This window comes from Canis aureus, chromosome 26, assembly GCF_053574225.1.
Source record: "Canis aureus isolate CA01 chromosome 26, VMU_Caureus_v.1.0, whole genome shotgun sequence".
Lineage (NCBI taxonomy): Eukaryota > Metazoa > Chordata > Mammalia > Carnivora > Canidae > Canis > Canis aureus.
This window is the reverse complement of record NC_135636.1, coordinates 8144622-8163058: the sequence shown is the minus strand read 5'-3', so window position 1 is coordinate 8163058 and position 18437 is coordinate 8144622. Positions and strand designations below refer to the sequence as shown.

The following is an 18437-nucleotide window of genomic DNA, read 5'->3' as shown; positions in this document are numbered from 1 at the left end:
TTCCTCTAGAACATGTTTGCTTGGTATCTCATGAGCACAATACACTAAAGAGTTTCTTACATCTTGTTTTACTATGTTTTAATGCTGACATATGCTCAAACACACTTATACACAAAATGGACACATTCATTATCAAACCTCATTTAGTGAAAAATATTTACATACTTGATACCAAGCTTGGCGCTTGAAATGTAGAAATAAAATAAATATTCATAAAATACTTGTTCTTCTAAGCATGATGTGATTAGTGGGCAAGAAATAAAGTATCATTCAGGAGAAGAAAAAAAAGGTCTGACAGAAGTTTGTCTGAGGGAGCTATGGAGGTGAGGGGGAAAGCACCTCATCTCAGTAGAAACTTCAAGGAATGGTTCTCTCTTTCCGGGGAAAAGGACACTTGAGTGGAGGCTTACAGGATTAATTATATTAGTCTAGTAGAGAACAGGAACAGAAACAACAGCATGTGTGAAGGCCAAGAGGCAAAGACAGGTTGATACCTGAAAGTAACGGCAGCAGCAAGAAGGCCCACTTGGCTGGCAGGTAGGTGAGGAGGGGAGAAGGGACTGGAGAGGCAGTCCCTCCATGACCTCATGGAGCACTGTGCAGTCACTGAACAGGTTCCAGCTGGAAGAGAATTTATGATGGCTGAGAAGAGAGGCAGAGATATCAATGAAGAGACATTGGTAGCTTTTCACAGGAGGATTGAAGTAGCCTGAACAAGGTCAGCAAAATAAAGAGGGTAAGCATATAATAGAGATATTTAAGAGGTAAAACTGTCAAGATGATGGTCAGACAGAGCAGTTGTGGTGAATGGAGGACTTAAGAATGACTCCCCAATGGCTCAGTCGATGGTAATACTCTTATCTAAGATATCAAATCCAGAATGAATCCCAGAGCTGAAGCATGCCAAGTTTGGTTCTGGATATCCTGGAACTGGAAGTGTCAAAGGACTTCTTAGAAGAGATGTTCTAAGCAATTATATATATGGGTCTGCAGGGCAGAAGAAGGATTTGGATGGTTAACAGGATATAGGTAGCAGCTGAAGATATGTGTATATAAGATCCCTCTGAGAGACCTTAAAATGAGATGAAATGAAACCTTAGAGACACTGGTGCATGGAAGTTCTTTCTACAAAGGCAATAAAGATGAAGAAGGAAGAGCAGAAACTGGAGACAAGTGGATACAGGTCAAAGAAGAATTCTGGATGTGCCAAGTGTCTGAACATTTATTTGTTTTAAAGATTAAAAATAGGGGATCCCTGGGTGGCTCAGCAGTTTAGCACCTGCCTTTGGCCCAGGGTGTGATCCTGGAGTCCCAGGATCGAGTCCCACATCAGGCTTCCTGCATGGAGCCTGCTTCTCCCTCTGCCTGTGTCTCTGACTCTCTCTCTCTCTCTCTCTGTCTCTCATGAATAAATAAAACCTTTTAAAAAAAGATTAAAAATACTTGTAACTATTTATGTATAACCAGTTAGAAAAAGTTAAAGATGCTGGAAAATATAAGAAAAATGATGCCACCTAATAGTGACTTCAGTATTAAATTAAGTGAACTCGACATTATCTGTTGCTGGAAGAACCCATAACCTTTGTCAGCCAGACATCAAACACCAGGCAGGATCAATCAATCTATAAATTGTTCAGAGGCAAGTAAATGGGTCCTTAGGGGGGAAAAAATCAAAGTAAGTCTTTACCTTGCAATATATACCAACGTGTGTTTTGGATGAATAATACACAAAAGGAAGGAAGGGTAAAAACGAGGTTATTTTTTAAGATCTATTATACTAAAAGAGAATCAGAAGATGTAAAAATAAGTCAGTTCCCTATGGAATATTTTAATATGAACCCATGCAAGCACTATCCTGCTGGAAGAATATAAACATAAATATGCCCATGAGCTGTAGACAAGAACACAGAAAAGAGTCTAAGACCCAGAGAGCTGTCCACAGATTATGGGAAAACATCATAAGCAAAGAGGTTTGTCTGAGAAAATCTGACTGTGGACTTGAGAATAAGGACCAGGGTCTCAGCTGGCTGCTGTAAGCCAAATGAACAACTCTAGAGCCCAGAAAAAGCTGCTGCCAACCAAATGAACAACTCTAGAACCCAGAAAAAGCATGACCTGGGGATGGGCTAGGATGTCTACAGACTGAAGAGACAAAAATGGCCTCCACTTACATCTAAGTTTTATGGTTCTAACTCATACTGTTCCTTCACAAAAAATTTATTGCAGAGGCTAATTCGGTATGTTTGATAACAAATTGAAAAACACTCGTTGTAGGCTGGGTTCTCTGGGGATGGACACTGTGGTGGAGTTAGGAGTACCCTGGTTTACTAAAAAGTAACATCTGTGGAAGAGAAATAAGGAAGTAGGAGAGGACAGGGAGCCTCAGACCACCATGCAGAGCTGAAAGTCTTTGCCAGCCTAGCAGAAGCTCCAGAGCAAAGAGGGCGCATTACAGGCGTCAGACATTCCTGAAAATAGCTAGGTCCTTGTTGCTGGCTAGCGATGAGAAGAGGTGAGGAGAGGGGACTACGGCTGGAGAGCTGAAGGCATTTATAGCCTCAGGCTGCCCTAACCCTGCTCTTTGCAGCTGGGTAGCAAATTCTTTCTTGAAGGGCAATGTAAGCAGCACTCTATCTACCACAATAATCTTCCAATTATTAATTAGAATATGTTCATCACATCAAGAGGCTGAAGTACTAAGAGCAGTGCACCCTACCTCAGGGATACCATCTCTGCTGGCATTGTTTCTTGTCAACGGGCTGCTGCCTCATGTTACTGAAGCTTAAGCCTGTTGAGTTCTTCCAGTTCTCTTTCTGCCTTCTTTTTCACTCTTCCTGAGTGAATGGTACAGCAGTGACTCAGTGTCCTACTTTCTCATGTATTCTGCACCAAGGGCATGGGGCACCCCAGCTGCATTCCAGCATCATCTTCTGAACCCATCCTACTACTTAATTTTAAAACATCATATAGAAGATGCTAAGAGAATTACTCCACAGAGTAATAGATCTACTGGACTAGATGAATGCTTGGCATGCCCACTGTTCTTCAGACCTTTACTTTAGTCAGGAAACCAATTTGGCTCTGAATCATCCTTTTCAACTTTCCAAAATGCTTATCTGTCTCCTTGATTTGGGTTTCTTTTCTTAATGAGTAATAGAGAAAAATGTCTTTTTAATATAAAGAAACCTAAAAAACACAGCAAGATGATGTGTGTCTAGATGCCTGGATATTGCCATTCACCACTAGTAGTCTGCAACTTGTTCTGAGGTCAGGCCTATTATCATCACCACTTCTGGATAAAAGTTTTCAGATTTATAAAGTGGATGTACTTTAAAGACACTCGAAAATAAACTCTAAGGTTTGGATATGAAACAAAATGCCCAAAGTCTGAGCTACTAAAAACATTCCCAAATGGACAGAATCTTACATAACTCAAAGGTGGAAACACCACCCACACACTGATGCTTCTTTTTTGTACCCAAATATTCCAAGGACCATTTTTTATGCATTAAAGTCTCTGAAGTCAATAAAAATAAAGCCCCACATGCCAATCTGTGTCCAAATGCTAAGCCTGTCCCACAGATAGTCCCAGATGAAGCCTACCTTTACTGAGACAAATACATTATGGCATTTCTACTGTAGCCGATATTCTAAGTTACAATACTGTGAATGCTACATAAGCTATTGATATCTTGTTTGTAGTTTCACTAGAGAGTAAAATAAAAAAATTTCAAGAAAGCCACACAGTGTGAATAAATATTACTTTTCTGAAAAACACATGGCTCTGTTTAATGCTCAGTGCTCAGCTGCATCTATATGGTAATCCATTACAGCACACTTGAAATCAAAATTAGGTATTACTACTGATCGGCACATCAGGGAATCTGTCATTCTTTTAACTGATTATCCATAGTTCTTTTTGCTTCAGAACCTACTGCATGACCAGGAATAATGTGAAATGTAAGCTGGAGTTTATACAAGATGCTATAGTGTACTTTAAAACTGCTGATCTTTGTTTAATTTGTGTGGGAAACATGTTTTCCCCAAATTATTACCAGATGATTGCAACATATCCCAGTAGATTCACACTGATTTTGATTCCACTTAGAAAGGTAGGACGATGAAGAATGAGGACAAGATTATATCCTAACTCATGTAAGGTAATCTACCAAAACAATGACCAACTAAACTTGTTGTGTCCAGAAATAGGGAGCACAGGGTGCAACTCTCCCTGAAACTAGCCACATGACCTAAGGGTTCAAGGTAAAGGAAGTACTGACTGGGGAAAAAATAGGGAGTTTGTTTTAAAAGGACATTAAGTCTTAGTTACTTGATCTTTTGAGTTATAAATGGTCAGAAAACTTCTGACAACTGGGCACTTAGGTCAAGACGACACCAGGCCACCAGGACAGTCTGGTTTCAGACAGACTCATGGGAGGTGGAGGCTGGCAGTGCTGATGCTTCAGGATAGACCTACATGGAGGGTAATTTGTTCTTTAGCCATCATGGGTCTAGCCACACACACATCTCTTACTAACAATGACTTGATCTTCCAGTGTGAACAAAATATCTGTATTAAACTCTGGGTGTCAACACTTGTTTGATAACCTAAAATTTAAGAGAAATGAGTTAAAAATAAGAACTGCATAATGTTAAATATAAGATGGCTATATTTTTAGCCAAAACGGTAGTGCTTTTTTTCTTATATGGCAATTTCTTGCAGAACAGTGCATTATCTATCTAATTGCTAGCCACATTGTTACAGGGCAAGGAAAGTACAGCTCCATCTCATTATATTCTTTTCAGTCTTTAAGACCAAACTGAACCATTACCTCTTCAGAAGGGCCCACTTCAACCATACATCTCACCTAACCCCTCACCAGCATGCCTCTCGGCTAGATGAACACAGGGCCTACCCCATTGCTAGGTGCTAGATTCCTTGAGAGAAGGGACCCTCTTGTATCCCCAACCCAGAACAGTGCCTGGCTCATCATGTTTCTTAATAAGCACTGCATACACAAAGAGACGAATGAGTGAAAAATGAAAAAGCAGAAGACAATGGGAATTCTGATTTTAGTTCACATGTACAGGCAGACACAAGGAAATTCTCCAGTTTAAGGAAGGTAATACTCTAACATGGTAGAAACCCAGAAACTGGCAAATAGGCATTTGATAAAGATAACTGAGCATGCAATTGTGCTTCTAAACATTACAGTAAACCTTAATGCTTGATTACATCATTACTTGAGAGGCAATACTTTTCTCAGCTAAGGTAAAAATGAATGAAAATATTTCAAAAGAGAGACTAAAATACAGGACAAAGACACTTAAAGGATATATGGAATGTAATAAAAATGGAGGCATATTTAATTTCTCCCTCTTATATTTTAGAAAATAACCAATATTAAAATGGTGAAAACCTCATTAAGCAATTAAAATCCAGAAAGGGTAAAGGATCCAATCTATAACCAAAACTTAGAGAAATTACTACTTAAAGCACAGATGAAATTGCTAGGCATCAGTCATTAGGGTGAGTTGGTGCCCCTCCCATGAAAGTAGAACATAGCCAGAATATGTAGTAAAGGAGGAGACTCTCCTAGAGAGAAATGGAGATTCCTTCTTTTGAACAAGAGATCTGCTGAAATAGGGTAAATTTTTTTAGAATTTGAGTCACGTTCTTAAAAGATCCAGATCCAGGACACTGAATCTTTTTTAAAATCTTGGAAAATAAAGAAAATGATGATGCACAAATAAGCAACATGCTGAAATCAGAAAATATTACATGGAGATGCAAACACAGAAAAAATGAATCTACAGTTTACCACAGGGTCCCCCAAGTGTAACGCTGTGCATCACAAGGCCTCCCTAGAACTAAACAGGTTGAACAGAGATAAATACCAAGATACAGTACGTTTAAAGTTGTAAATTCAGTATAACTAAAAATCCTACAGAAACCTACAAAAACAGGCAGCCTGGGTAGCTCACTGGTTTAGTGCCACCTTCAGACCAGGGCATGATCCTAGAGACCCAGGATCGAGTCCCACATCAGGCTTCCTGCATGAAACCTGCTTCTCCCTCTGCCTGTGTCTCTGCCCCTCTCTCTCTCTCTCTCTCTCTCTCTCTGTCTCACATGAATAAATAAAATCTTTAAAAAAAAAAAAAGAAACCTACAAAAACAGAATATGTATGAAAGAACAAAAATCAGACTAATCTCAGTTTTTTTCCTCTGCAACATTAAGCTTCAGAAAACAGTAGTCAATGTTAACTGTAAGCCAAGCCAATGGGCACCAGAATACCACCAATACAGAAGTCCCAAAGCAGACCAGGTACTTACATAAGAATCCAGCACATGATAAAGATAGCTAGAGTAAACTATAACTATTTTAAAAAGAAAACAAAATTCAGAATTTTGAGGAAAAAAAGATTATTATTCAGAATTTATATAATCAGCTATATATGTCTGAAGCTAAAAGAAAGATATTCTATAGCTGGAAGTATACCTGCCACATATCTCCCTTTCTTGACATACTAAGCAAATTCATATTCCAGCAAATACAGAGAATAATCAAACAATCCAAAAACAAAGGTAAGGGGTATAAACACTGTGACAGTGAGCTAGATTTATATAATAGGAGTTAAGGTGGTTATGAAAACTAGAGTAAATCTTCAAAATGATTAACCTAAGAAAAAATAACATTCTAAAAATACTATTTTTATTTATTTTTTTTAAAAGATTTTATTTATTTATTCGTGAGAGACACACAGAGAGCACAGAAAGAGGCAGGGACATAGGCAGAGGGAGAAGCAGGTTCCCTGCAGGGAGCCCGATGTGGGACTTGATCCCAGGGCCCCAGGATCATGACCTGAGCCAAAGGCAGATGCTAAACCACTGAGTCACCCATATGTCCCTCTAAAAATACTATAATAAAACAATCTGTACACAAAATATTTAAAACAGCTGAGAAGCAAGAAGTACAAAAGATACACAGGGTTAAAGTAAAAGCATAGAGCTATCATCAAGTACCGCTTTTTTTTCATATAAGTAATTAGAAGAAAAAAGTTTTGAATAGTATTTTGCTAATTTAAATATAATTATTGGAATGATAGAAAATAGAAAGTAAATTTTCCAAATCATAAAGTATATTCCATAAAGTGAAAGTGACCTCCCCCAGAAAACAAAAGAGGAAAAAACCCCAAAAATGTTGATTATCACATACAAAAATCATAAATACAAATAGATTAAATTCCTTTACCAAAGACCAAGTTAGCCAGAACTGGCTTTCAAAATCAGAAAGGTTAACAATGAAGTACAGAAAATAACATATCAGGCGTGCATGAGCACAAACACACAGCAAAGTAGTATCAATATCAAGTGAAAAGGCTTTAAGGAGGACAACAGGAATCACTTCAAATAGATTAAAAACGTAATTCACAATATACTGATAATACAATCCTTTGGGCAACCAATAACCAATAACACAGTATGAAAAAAGTACATAAAAATAGAACACATGCAGTAACTGAGGAGAAATACATTTAGGAGATTTTAATGTATTCTATCTTCGACAGATAAAACAGGCCATATAGTGTAATACAACATCTTTGAATATAGTGAAGAGAGTGGTTAAATATATATATGTAGAGAGATAAAATTTCACTTCACAGACAGAAACATTCATGAAAATTTACCAAATTAACCAAAATTTATTTTTCTAAGCCATGTGAATAAACCCTCAAAGTAGGAGTTGCACAAGTCACAAGCAAACTCCATGTATTGCACATCCACCTTTGAGAGTTTAAACTAAAAAAATTTCCAAGCACTTGAGGGATTTTAAAACATTCTTGTGAACAACACTCAGGTTTAAAAAAAAAAAAAAAAACTGTAATTACAGACAAAAGATCATCAACAATGTGAATGCTATATAGAACAAAAACTGGTCAAAGCTGAGAAAGAGGCAAATCTGTAGAGTTTAATTTTCTATAATACCAGAATGAAATAAACAAAAATAAGTTTTCAACTCAAAAAGTTAATAAAAGGTGATTTTTAAGGAAGAAATAAATAAAAAAGAAAAGAAAATTTCACAACAAAAGCATCTCCAAGTACTGCAAATCACTAAGCTATTAGATGGAGATCTGAATTTGTAGTAGTATAGGTAATTAAAACAAAATTTTCTCTAAATCAACCATTTATTAGACTCATTAATAAGTATTGTTAAGTGTCCCTTTTGTGCCAGATACCATGTAAGGGATCAGAGATAAAATGACATAGGATACTGTTCCTGCTCTAAGTGATAGTCCTGAGGGGAAAAGACAAGAATATCAGGGCTGTCAGTACATGTGCAAGGAAGTGAGCACAGACGAGGCACACTTCCAAAGGGAGATCACCTTTGAACTGAATCCTCAAGGGTACACTGGAGTAACCCAGGCAGTAGGGGGCATTTTAGGCAAAAAAAAAAAACAAAAAACAAAAAAAAAAAAAACAAAAACAAAAAAACCCTGCTGCTTTGTGACCAGTAGGAGCAAAAGTAAGGTGCGTGACAAGAGATGGAGAGGCAGGCAGACGCCAGATCAAGAGGGCCTTTGAACATCTTGGTGGGGGTTCAGTCTTCATCTTAAAGGCCACGGGAATCAGAATTACATTTCACAAGAATTCCAAGTAGGTGAGGGAGACAGAAGGGGGCAGAAGATCACAGATCAAAAGACTAGTTAGTTAGCAGGATACTCAAGTAGGAGGAAGAGTGATGCTCTGCACAAAGGCTGAAGTAGTGGGAAAAGAGGGTATTCAAGAGCACCAGCATAAGACATACAGACCATGGAGTGGATAAAAGTACTATCAATATTGATCAAAATTGATAGATACAGATCGGAAACTATTTTCATCATACTAAAAATGCAATATTCCAAAACACAGAAATGTAGGCACTTGGTCGGTTGTTTTTTTGCTTTGCTTGAGATCATGCAAAGGTCTAGTATCTTTTTAAAGAAAATCAAATTGCACTAGACTCTACTTTTAAGTAGTAGCTATCCAGAGATCTTCACAAATCTCCAAATTAGTAACATGTAATTCTACACATGATATATGGTTTCATTCTGAGTAAAATACTCATCAAAACAGATTCAAGAGGAGTCTTCTTTTCATACAAGGATCTTACATGGTAAATCTCAGGCACAAGCAAACATGCTATACTTTTCTTCATTTCATACAAGCTTCTATTTTCTGGCTAAAAACTGTATTTTTCAGGTCTCTTCAATTTTGGGACCAGCACAACCAGTTAGTTATCTTTTCTGTGCCATTTTTTTTCACAAAACAAAACAAAAAAAAATCACTTCCAGAGAGTTTCCAGGTAAGTAATGAGTAGAAATTAACAAAGTGTCAGTTAGATGCCACCTTATAGTTTCTGCCATCCTGGAATCTTAGAGGATTTAAACGTTTGCCTCAACGCAATTGGCTCAGGACTGGCCACTCCGCCAAGTTCACTCAGCAAATGCCCAAAGTCTGCAAGAACAGTTGGTGCACTGCACGCAGACTTTATAAGCCAGAGTCTCCTTCCAACCAGGCCAGTGTCACAAGCACATCAAACACTAGATGTCACTCTGTACCAGACACCACACTACACATCCAAACAAAATAAGCCATAGAAAATTTATACCATATGTTTGTACAAGTCTCTCCTAAATTTATTTAAAAAAAAAAAAAAACCAACTCATCCAAACTGTGTTAACACACTAATTTCAAACCAATTTAAAGGGAGAGGAAAAGCTCCTTACATATCTTCTGCTATTCTAACAATAAACACAACATGCTATTGTGAATTTTCTATATATTTTGCCCTGATGCCATTTCTACCATGTGCCCTTAAAAGGATTCTTGGAATCATCTGTTAGTGCTGCCTTCCAGGGGCCCTGTTCCTTAGGGTATCAATTACCAATGAGTCAAGTAGCACACTACATGAGAGAGGGGCGGGCATGCCAGGAAGCTCAGGGCATCTGGGCTGCAACAGATAATCACCAGAATGTAATTTCAGACTTCCACAAACATGTCTCCAGTTTCCTTTCCCCCAAGGTGAATTGGGTAATTCAATATATCCTGTTGGGTCAATCCCAACTTTCTTACCTATAAGTTTCAAGGCATAAGGAAAACTGTAGTCTTAAATATTAAATTTAAAAGTTAAAACATCCATTGAAAATTTTCAACTTAGACACTTGTAGTCTAATTCAAATTATTAACATGCTATAATAAGGTAATCAAATTTTAACCACAAGCAATGCATTCAAAGAATCCTCAGAAAAGACTGGATGTTTATATTTTGTTTCCACTTTCCCATCTGCAGAGATCATAAACATTTCATGATTCAAAGCGGACACCAGTATAACCACAGGCTATAGAAACAAAAGGCCTGGGGCCTATGTTTTATTATCCCCCCAGTATCCATTATAGGGCACAGAACGGAGGAGTGATTTCTGAGCTAACTCACCACCACTGGCAACCCGTGAGACAAATGAGAAGGGGCATGGCGGGCCATACGGGCCTCTACTGTGTGCCTGTAGAGGGGCCTTAAGGATTGTCATGGAGCAGATCACACTGTGCCATAACAACACTGCCATCATCTGGAGCTGTTCCCAACCATGGGCTCAACATTAATAAAAACAAGTATGACTAACGTTATGAAGCCAGAACACTTACATACATACCTCTATTATCATTTAAAATATATAAAACACATTAAAATATACCCCTGATGTCATAAAAAGTGACCTAACATTCTGGTCAAGATAACCAGTGGTACTGACTATGCTTGTCAGCTAGAATTCAGGACAGCTTTGAGGGTTGGAGATGGGTGTCTCTACTGGCTCAGTTCTTTTTAAAATGTTCTCCAGGAAATGTGAACTAACACTAGGTTTGTTTTGTTGTTGTTGTTTTCCAATTGTAATCAGTCATTTAGAATTATTGCAGTGACCCAGGAGCTGCATTCAAAGTTGGCAGCATTCTTAAAAAAAAAAAAAAAAATCCATGGATAAGCACCCAAACATTTGAAATCCTCAATAAGAACTTAAATTCCAAGGATTTAAGAAGAATCTGTTTTTCTTGTTCATTTTATTTGTACTTGTCCCTCCTCCACTCAAAAACAGTAAAGTGGTCCTTGTGGGAAAAAGAATAAAAAGCAATAACAACATGAGAGGTTTGTGGAAGGAAGTCCTTCACCTCAGCATGAGAAGGAGGGAGTAGTGTGGAAGTATTTTTGCACACTGGACAGTCTAAAATAAATAATGACAAATAAAGCAAAGGAGAGCAGGGGCTGTGGAAACTAGTTAATTGCAAAACTACAATTCTGCTGCCTTGCTATGTGGTATTTGCTTGTAAGAAAAGGCGTTAGCCATTGTATAAAGAAAACAAAAGGATTGTGACTTAATACTGCAGGATACCTGTCCTGAATATGTGGATTTGTCTATAATTCAGCCCAAGCTTTTCCACTGAACCTCTGTGGGAGCTTTGGATTCATTTTCATCTGCAGAGTTACAAAAGATACGCAGTTCCACCAAAAGAAGGAGAAAGAAAGCAGGGGAAGGAAAATGAGGTGGGGGGAGGGGCAAGGAGAAATGGAAACAAACACCTCAGCATTTTTTTTTAATCCTATGATATTCATAATTCTAGTTTTTCTTCAGGAAATTTACCTCCATTTTCAATATCTGAGGTAGGATGATGCTATTAAGTGTGAAGTTATAAATAATTTCCATCTATATTGGAAATAAAATCAAAACTCAAATTATTAATAGCAAATACAAAGCAATCCTACAGAGAGTGAAAACGAGCCATTCGTTTCACCTTCTTTTGCACGACTCTGGGCACTGCACTAGATCCAGTAGAGGTATTATTATCAGAGAAGATAGCAAAAATCCTTTCCCCCTATTCTGAGGAAAAGAATTAGAGACTCAATCTATTTATAATCTCACTTGGAGCAATAAAGAACAAGAGACCCAGTGCTGAATTCCATTAAAGTAAGACAGCTTCCACTATAGCCCTGGTTTCACTGCCAGTCAACTGTGACTCCCAAACTAACTACTTCCAGCAAGACTCCATGTGCATGAGTCCTGTCTCCAATCCAGCGTTACTTCCACACCAGAGAGAGGGAAGGGAGATGGTAAGACAAGAGGCCTATAGTAAATTTCAAGCAACCAAACTTCATCTTTAATAGTAAAGGAAAAACAAACACCAGTGACCATAGTATATTATTCCCCTTTCTCTGCCCCTGAAGAAGCAAGCCCACAGTTCATCGGCACTCTCTGGGTAGCTCCCCTGCTACAGTTTGTCCCCAGTGCCCATGCCTTTTCAACCTGGATGTCCTCCCACTGAAGCAAGGGAGAAGCAGAAACAGCATACAACATCCTGAAATGACACTGTGTTTTCTTTATCTTGGGGTGAGGAGTGTGGGTGCAGGGAAGGTGGCAGCTGTGACGGGGAGATGAAGTACTACTTAATTTGGCCATTATTTAAAGTATTATTTTCATCCTAAAACAAGGATGAAAAGAGTAGAATGAATCTGTGTGTGGCTTTTCAAGTTTGTGTTTGTGTACGGCCACTCTGGAGCCAAGCTTCTCCAACTGGAGGAAAAGGCACATTCCACCTAGCCAAGGGCACTTTGGTCACAGTGCTTGAGAAGCCCAAGAAAACCATCTCAGTAAAAACCTAAACCTTAAGTCCCCTGTCCTACAAGGACACAAATGTGCAACGTGTTGAGGATTTCACCAAGTGTTTAACAAAGCAAAATAAGCCTTTCTAATGAGGCAACAAAGCTCTGTTGATAGACTATTGAGCTTCTCTGTCTAATCAGGGGCCACTAGGCATATGAGGCTATTTAATTTTAAATTTTAAATCAAATGAAATTACTTAAAATTAAAACTTCAGTTGGTCACAACAGCTACATTTCAAGCACTGAACAGTCCACTTGGCTAATGGTTACCTAATTGGATAGCATCGATAAAGAACATTCCCATCATTTCAGAGAGTTCTATTGAACAGAGTTGCCCTAGAGAAAAAGCAACTGAGATGTTAAGATCTGCAAAGGCTAGTCAGAGTTAAGTCGACTTAATATTTAAAACTAAGTGGAAGCGTGAAATTAAATTTCATGCTAAAAGACTTGCCTGTGAATTTCCTGATTTGTAGTGTTGTGGATTGTTAGAGCTGGAAGAAACCTCAAGGCTATCCAGTCCCACTCCTCCACATTACAGACAAGGAAGCCAAAGTAAAGAAAGGGCAATACTATATGTTAGCAAATCAAATTTCAATAAAAACAAATTAAAAGGAAAAAAGAAAGGGCCAGTACCAACCTCAAGGCCACACAGCTTGGCAGTATCAGTGTCTGATCTAAAGCTACTTTCTTCCTATTTCTTTTATCCAGAGAGGTTTAGGTGAGAAAGAAAGATGTTTTAACATAAAAATAACAAATAACTCCATGGGGGAAGAGAATTTAAGAGCCTTTAATCCAACAATAAATATAAACAGGTGCAAATCACTGCAAGGGCTACAAAGGATTATACCTAATGGTTGCTGGCCTCAGGAACTTTACAGTCTTACTAAGAAGCTAAGACACAGCCACCTTCAGGGAAAACTAAGAACATCCAGCTACAATGAAATGGTAACTAGCAGGAGTCTACTATACAAGTTCACAGAAAAAAGTGGGCACGTCTAGCTGGAGTTGCCAAAAGAATCAGTGAATCTGAACAGAGCCTGAAAGTATGGGCCAGATGACAAGTAGAGCAAAGGGCAATCCCTGAAAAGAGAATTGCATAAACCAAGAGGCAGATGTAAAACTATGCAAAAAGAGGTAAAGGGGCAATAAGCAAAGCAGTATGTGTGTGAGAGAGCACTTCCACAGAACAATATCCCCAACAACACGTGAAAGAAAAATATATGGGGACCTCAGAGTGACTCAGAGTGTTAGCCCAGCTTGGGCCACATTTTATAGGTTATAAAGAACCTATTCAGGTCTCTAGGAAGGAAAAAACAGGGCTTATTTAATCTAGTGGGGTAATATTGGATAAATCTAAAACTAAGGAATCTAGAAGTCAAGTGTCCTGTATATCTGTGATTTCTAACTCTGTGATATTTGAAAAATATATAAATGAGTAGCATTCAGAGGCCAACATGTGTAAGCTTCGAAAATTAAACCTCTTCTGTCAATGCATATTTTAATAAGGGGGGAGGGGAAGGAAATGCCTTGCTATCAAATCCTAGAATTTTCTCAACCATATATGAGTAACTCCAAACTACTGCATTTCTGTATTAAAAGGAAATGGCATATCACATGGAAGACAGCTCAAAACAATATCTCTGTTGTTGTTAATATGCTCTTATTGTCTATATTTTTGATGCTCTGACATCTAGGCCTTTGCTGACCTCAGAGGGACTATCCCTTCCAGGGTTAGCTAAGTCATACACACAGTCAGCACCTCCCAACATGCCTTTAACAGGCAAATCAACCAATCCAAAATTCAGTCCGGCAACCACCTCCTTTGATAAACTCTGATACGTGGGACACTATCCTCCTGCTCAAATCACCTGGGGACTAGGTACAAGACAACTAGGGGCCACCTCTACAGCCTAGAGCCTGCCAAAATTATTCAAACTATCCAATCCTAAATCTGCTTAGCTTGCTTACCTTGCCTTGCCCATTACTTCCCTCAAAAATCACAATAAACATCCCACTCTCAGTTCTGTGTGCTCTCTGGTGCTTTTCTCCATAGCCCTGCTTGCATGACATGCCTACTGTGCCTATCTTACCATAACTGATTAAAACAAATCCTATGTACCACTAAAACAACTTCTCAACTACTGAATCCAGACGGTTCTCAGAGTTAAGTGAATTATTTGACCTTGAAGTCCATTCACCAGATGCCTTACATTTCTACATCAGCCCTCCTTCTCCCCTATGCAAGTAGCTACCTCAAGGGCTGCCACTACAGTATCACTTCTACAAAGGGACACTTAGAATTTTCTGTGACTGAGAGTTATTCCTGGAGCTCTGGAATAAGTTCATTGTTACCAGTGGTAACTTCAGTTAGCATGAAATGTTACATATGCTGAACGAGGGCATGGGGTTCTGTGTAACCTGTGCACTGCCATATCTCTAGCACCTAGAAATGTGCCTGAAACACAGAGCTGGCACCCAGTAAATGTGTGTAATAAATGAATGAACTATCCAAGAATAGATACATATTGGCATACATGGCCTGTAGAATACAGCTTCAAAAGCAGAATATTGAGACTCCTACATGGTAGATGGCATGGCACTGAGTTAAGAAAATGGGTTCTGCAATTAGACAAGAGGTTAAATTTCTATCAACCATTTGATAGATGTGCAATCTTGGGCAAGTCACCTACAACAACAAAGACCTCACTCTTCCATCAATAAAAACTAGGAAGACAGAATCTACTTCAGAAGGAAAGGATGACACAAGATGGCCATTTAAAACACTTATATTGTGGTCAAGATGGCAATGTAAATTAATTTTAGGAGGTTCCACACCATCATCCACCCACTGCCATTTGAAACACACAGCAATGACAGATGAAATACGTTTTTTAAAAAAGTAAAATTAACAAGTGAATCTCAGCTAAAAAAAAAAAAAAAAGACAAACATCCCCATGAACCAGCAACCACTGAAACTCTAAGTGATGCACAGATTTGCAGCCATAGGCAAAGGTGTCTAGAGGTCAACTTCAAGGAGTATAAGGGCTCCCACTGGAGATAAAGGCAGATGGAAAGGTCCGTCCACTGCCTGAAACTGCAACTTCAACTGGACTGGCAGCCTTGATTGCACACCACTTGCTTCATCAGAGCACTACAACGTTACATCTAAACACTACTGCTTCCTTTTGCAGAGGTTCCCTTCCAGATTGCCCCTGACTTACAGAGATAGGCTGAAGGTCTCCCTACACGCTCTCCTTCCAGACCTTCCAAACTCTCTCATTTCTCTGCTTTCTTCCAATCTATTTTTTATTCATAGGCTATCTTTACATGATAAGCCCTCTGTGATTTAACATGTCTCAATAATTCTACCTCTTGTAAAGGAAGCCTTCCCCAATTATTTACACCTTGATAAGTATTTACCTCTGAATCCTCATAAACCATCTCTTTATATGGCTCTAACTTGTAGAAATAACAATGAAGTTACTTAATTTTCAGAATGAACCATACAAATTAATACCTACCTTCTAAAGCCAGAGACAGAAAGAGAACATAAGCATAAACAAAAGTAATGCTGGTTCATTATTCATTCATATTTACTATGCAAAATGAAAGTTTTATGAAGCTCTGAATAATATATATTTGTTCTATTATATAGGCAACTAATCCTCTGTAGATGGTAATGTAACTGTAATAACACCCTTCCTAATCTAGAATTTCTGGACATAAGAGAGTATTAAAACCTCCTCTGTGGGAGGGAGAGGACTACAGTCTCTGATGGGCTTTCCTGCAGCAGGACAATGAGACTTGCAATTAGTGACAGTAAGGGTAATTCTCAAAACATTTCTGGGCTTTAGATGACACTGGGAAACTAACAAAGGACTGAAAAAATGGTAGGAAAAGGAAGTAAGAAGAAGGTGGCAGGAACAAAGTAAGCCAAACCCTGATTTGTAAGCAACAAGCTCAAGAGAAACAATTCAGGATTGTGAAAAAAAAAAAAACTCTGCCAGAGAACTAACGCCAATTTCACTGCAGGATCTTTAGATGTCTGTGCCCTCCAGACCCCAGTTCCCACCACACAGTAAGTTTAAGGAACTGAACCTGAGATTCCATTAATAAATCAGGACCCTCAAATGAATCCAACGTGGTCCCAACCAAGAACACTCCCAGCCTCCTGGCAAAAGAAAGACAAACCCTCTAGAAAAACACAGGACTGAAACTGATTCAATCTATGTTCAATTAAGCCTGAACTCAAAATCCCATCACAAAGCATGCAAAAGAAGAAGCCACTATGAGAGACAGCAGATTTAGACAACCGAAGACTTTAGATATTGGAATTATCAGATACAGAATATGAAATAGTAGGTGTCAAATGTTTAAGAAAACAAAAGAGATCTAAAAATGAAGGATCAAGCACCTCTCAAAAACAACAGGCCAAATATGAACACCGAACTTAAGGAAGTTAAAACATGAAACAAAAATCACTGAGAGGCAAAACACTGCTTGGAAGAAGTGAAAACATTCCCTAGAATGCAGCACAAGGCAGCGGGGCGAGGGGGGGAGGTGCGGGGGGGGGGTGCCGGGGGGAAGAGGGTGAAAGCAATCTTGAAAGACGTGGAGAATAGATGGAGGTTTAGATAAGAATCCTAGAAAGTATACCAGGACAGAAAAGAGTCAACATTTGAGAAGATAGCAGCTGAGCATTTTACAGAAATGATAAAGGATCTGAGTCTAGAAATACAGGAAACCCACAGACACCAAGCAAGACAAGAAATCTTCAACTAGACATTTTGTAGTGAAGCTGAAGAACACCAAAGACTAGGAAAAAAGATTTTAAGAGAAGCCAGAGAGAAAAGGCATTTAAAGGAACAATCAGATGGAGAGCAGAGTTTAAAGCTGCTGCAATGGCAACTAGAAGCTAGTAAAATGGTATCTACAGACACTTCTACTGCCACTACTGTAATGCTTTGTCTAACATACATAACAACTGAAGACAATGAAGCTTAATCTGGAGCAAATAGAACTGAAAAAATTATGACCCTCAAAATAAGGGTCATGCCAATAAATTTTAAAACTCTGGTGATCAGAAATTCTTAGATACTCCCTCTTCGCCGATGACATGATACTGTACATAGAAAACCCAAAAGCCTCCACCCCAAGATTGCTAGAACTCATACAGCAATTTGGCAGAGTGGCAGGATACAAAATCAATGACCAGAAATCAATGGCATTTCTATACACTAACAATGACACTGAGGAAAGAGAAATTAAGGAGTCAATCCTATTTACAATTGCACCCAAAAGCATAAGATACCTAGGAATAAACCTAACCAAAGAGGCAAAGGATCTATACCCTAAAAACTATAGAACGTTTCTGAAAGAAATTGAGGAAGACACAAAGAGATGGAAAAACATTCCATGCTCATGGATTGGCAGAATTAATATTGTGAAAATGTCAATGCTACCCAGGGCAATTTACACGTTTAATGCAATCCCTATCAAAATACCATGGACTTTCTTCAGAGAGTTAGAACAAATTATTTTAAGATTTGTGTGGAATCAGAAAAGACCTCAAATAGCCAGGGGAATTTTAAAAAAGAAAACCATATCTAGGGGCATCACAATGCCAGATTTCAGGTTGTACTACAAAGCTGTGGTCCTCAAGACAGTGTGGTACTGGCACAAAAACAGACACATAGATCAATGGAACAGAATAGAGAACCCAGAAGTGGACCCTCAACTTTATGGTCA

The 18437-nt window shown here is 38.5% G+C and overlaps 1 protein-coding gene across 9 annotated transcripts in view; it reads right to left on the bottom strand.

Annotated features, from left to right (window-relative positions):
- RALGAPA2 (Ral GTPase activating protein catalytic subunit alpha 2) overlaps positions 1 to 18437 on the bottom strand; it is a 321681-nt gene that overhangs the window by 259242 nt on the left and 44002 nt on the right. Inside the window, exon 1 of one of the 9 annotated variants that reach the window (XR_013364744.1) lies at positions 495 to 621. The exons of the other annotated variants lie outside the window; for them this stretch is intronic. The gene's annotated coding sequence lies outside the window, so the exon portion shown is untranslated. Of the gene's footprint in view, positions 1 to 494; positions 622 to 18437 lie in introns of those variants that run through there. 9 annotated transcript variants of the gene reach the window in all.